Below are 3740 nucleotides of genomic sequence, written 5' to 3'. Positions count from 1 at the left end.
ACAAAAACCAATCAAATAAAAAAAATCAAAAACTGAAAATAAAATCAAAACTCAAATGAAAAAAAAAAAAAAATCTATCCAAAAATGAAAAATAAAATAAAATCAAAGAGAAAAATAAAAACTAAAGAGGATAAAAAATCTAATCACAAATCAAATCAAATCAAATCAAATCAAATCAAATCAAATCAAATCAAATCAAATCAAATCAAATCAAATCAAAAATCTATTCAAATCAAAACAAAATTCAAATCCAAGCAACAGAATGGGATGTAGGATGCAGAAAGCTAAAACAGAAGGCAGGAAGGTTTAGCTGACGCACTAGTGGCGCTGCAACATCCACTGTGCAGCGTTGATGCAGAAGGAAACTTACCTGCGACCTCATGATTTGAGGTTGTGTGGCAGCCAGTGGCACAGATACAAGGGAGAATGATTTCCACTAAACATTAGAAAATCTAGCTTCTCATTTTCGATACATGTTTGCTGCACAATGCTAATGATAGAAGTGCTACTTTGTTGTGCATGTGTGTGACATTTCAACTCACACTCACAGACTGAATATAAAAAGCTCACACTTTGTAAAAAGCCAAAGGCCTTTTTCAGTGCAGACATTTTGACTTGTCAGAGTAGGAATGTCAGTAATGTCAGTGTGACAGTGAGACAACATTCACTTTGTTATTTACATATCAAAATGTGTAAAAACAAAAAAGAAGCCTGATCAGGTGTGTGGTTGTATTACAGATGTTGGTCTGGATGCTCTGCAGCTGTTTCAGCAGTAAATGTCTGAGCTGTTCATTAGAGGAGTTGAACTTATGAACTGAGGAAAAGAACAAACAAGCTGATTACTGTGTGGAACCATTTATCTCTTTAGGTCTTATTCTAAAAGCCTGTGAGACAGAAGCAACTTCAGGCCCCTCTGCATCACTACTTTATAATCTAATATCACACACACGCACGCACGAACAACAACAACAACAACAACAACAACAACAACCTCATCTTAAATGTTTCCTGATGTGAACAGAGAAACAGAGAAGTGTGCAGGAAGTGGTCTGAGATTTCTTTTCTCTCCATCGGCTTCATTCAGTCATGGAAAGAAAAAGCTGAGTTACAGTGTGTGTGTGTGTGTGTGTGTGTGTGTGTGCGTATGCGTGTGTGTGTGTGTGTGTGCGTGTGTGTGTGTGTTCATTGATGGTCATTGCCCTTGGTGTAGCACCAACACACAGCTCTGCTCTCTGAAGGTTTCCATGGTAATAAGAAGAAACAGAGACAATGATGGAGCTGTTGAAGCGTACAAACACATGCTGTTTGACCGTGTGTGTTGTCCCACTTGTTTGTTGATCCGTAGAAAGCGTGTCTGAAGAATGGATCCCGCTCTATTACTCTTCACGGGCGCGATCCCACTACTGAGCGGCACGTGGGCTTTGACCTGCTCCGTTTCCGACCTGGGCCGGTGCACCAGGACCGCCATGTTGATACTGACCTTAGTGCGGACACCCGATCGGCACAGTTCGGAGCTCCTGAGCTCAAACGACCCACCAGCCTCAGCCTCCTGGTGCCTTGCATTACAGGCGCGCGCCACCGCATCCGGCGGCAAATCAAATAAAAAAATCACATCTAATCATAAATCAAATCTAATAAAAAAAATCAGAATGGCATGAAATAAAAATCCAAATCAACAATTGAAAACAAAAAAAAAAATCTGATTTAATCAAAAATGAATTCAAATGAAATCAGATACATTAATTAAATCAGATATCAAATCAAATCGTGGTCTGTGAGCTGAGCAGGAAATCATCCAGGAAGAAACAACATTCACACATGAACCACAGTAACATTTCTCACACTGACATTCCGTCCACAGATTGACTGTATACTGGAACGTGTGCACACTGCATGCACTGACAGGAACGTTAGTGTTTCCTGAAACACAAAGTGACAGACTTTGGGATGCTGTATGATAAATGTAGCAGCTGTGTTCATATGTGGGCTGAGCTCAGCTAATATTGAACTGTATAATTTTGTCTTTGGAGGAAAGTTTCCTGCTGAATTCTTGGCTCATTAAAATGTCTGTTATTGATTAGAGGAGCGGCTGTGATTGACATTATAAGTGTCCTGCAGCTCCTCCTGCTGCCGCGTGAGTCGGTGACGCGCTCAGCACCGAGCACGAGCTTGAAACTCGTGGCTTACTGAAAGCTCGGCCTTCAAGCGTCTGAGAAGCGTTTCAGCGTTGGCTGTCCCCTATAGATGGGGTGTCAGACGCGATACGGACCAGAGACTTCAGGAGTCCTGTGTGGGAGCTTGCGGCGGGAAGCCCCGTCAGGAGCACCGGGACGTTTCCCGGGACATTTCCCGGTGCTTCTAACGGGCTGCTTTGGCCTCCTCGTGCTCAGTGCTCAGGTCTCACCGACTCAAAGCTGTCTGACAGAGCACGCGCTCTCACACAGAAGCACACAAACACGCCGCGGAGGAAGAACACTTGCAGGTCAATAATACAACCATGACTGTGACACCCCCGTTCACAATATCAAACATTTCTAAAACTAGTATGTGACGGGAAGAGGATTCATTGTTTTTAGCGTCACATCAGTTCAGACATTTGCTCTTTAGCTTCATGAAAACATTCTTATCTGAACTTTTTTATTCTTCACTTTCATTTTATGTAAATCCACTTGATAAAGAAAAGGGAGCTTTATTTAAGAGACTTTAGTATTTGTACGATGTGGCTGCTTTATCAAACTGCAAATCATGAGCTGAGCTTGGGGAAGGGTCTCAGAACTGATCCAGACCAGCGCCTTCAGGAGTCCTCTGAGGGAGCCACTGACATGACGTCACCATTCAATAGAAGGTTAAACTATGTTTTCATATGTGTAAAAAAATGCATGGTAGTTTTTAGTTGCTGAGAAGGTGACCTTTAGAGATACAACATTTTCATCCACCAACAGGGAGCTGACTTTTCAATTGTGTACTATTCCTTTAAACATAATATAATTTAGGATTTATTTATTTATTTTTTTAACAATTTTCATTTGTTAAAGATCATTTAATTTTTGTGTCATGTTTGAATAATAGTTACTAATGCATAGGCTCTTTTTTGTGTCATTGTTCAGTAACATCTGACCATCAGGGGGCGCCACTTGACTTGACTTGATACAGTCACTGAGCACTTTCTTAGCAATGTCTACACCTGCTTATTGAAGCCATTAACCAGTCAGCCAATCATGTGGCAGCAGTGCAGTGTATAAAATCCTGCAGATACAGGTCAGGAGCTTCAGTTAATGTTTACATCAAACATCAGAATGTGAAAAAAAAGAGAACTCAGGGACTCTGACTGTGACAGGAATGTTGGTATTTAAACGCTGGTTTGAGTGTTTCTCAAACTGCTGATCTCCTGAGATTTTCACATACAGCAGTCTCTAGTGATTTAAGTCAGAATGGAGCTAAAAACGGAAACCATCCAGTGAGCAGCAGCCCTGTGTTGATGAGAGAGGTCAGAGGAGAATGGCCATTTGGAGCTGACAGAAAGACTATGGTCACTCAGATAACCATGTCGGTTCAAGAAGTTAACTTAAGTTTGATCAATACGCAGCTCATCTATTGTGAATGTCACTGTCATCCTGCCACTGTATAGAAGCATGTGGCAAACATCATACAGCATAAATAAAAAGAAAAGAGAGGATATATAAGCTGAAAATAACTGGAACTCCTCACACAGATCATGAATGAGCTTAATTCAAGTTGAA

The 3740-nt window shown here is 41.0% G+C and overlaps 1 non-coding gene across 1 annotated transcript; it reads right to left on the bottom strand.

Annotated features, from left to right (window-relative positions):
- Positions 1 to 1355: 1355 nt before the first annotated feature.
- LOC147818403 (signal recognition particle RNA) lies at positions 1356 to 1589 on the bottom strand. The gene has a single exon (XR_015437994.1).
- Positions 1590 to 3740: the final 2151 nt, after the last annotated feature.

The sequence above is a fragment of the Seriola lalandi genome, unplaced genomic scaffold, assembly GCF_002814215.2.
Source record: "Seriola lalandi dorsalis isolate HSWRI2012SDOR001 ecotype SW California unplaced genomic scaffold, Sedor1 jcf7180002054585, whole genome shotgun sequence".
NCBI lineage: Eukaryota > Metazoa > Chordata > Actinopteri > Carangiformes > Carangidae > Seriola > Seriola lalandi.
This window is presented reverse-complemented; position numbering and strand designations above follow the sequence as displayed.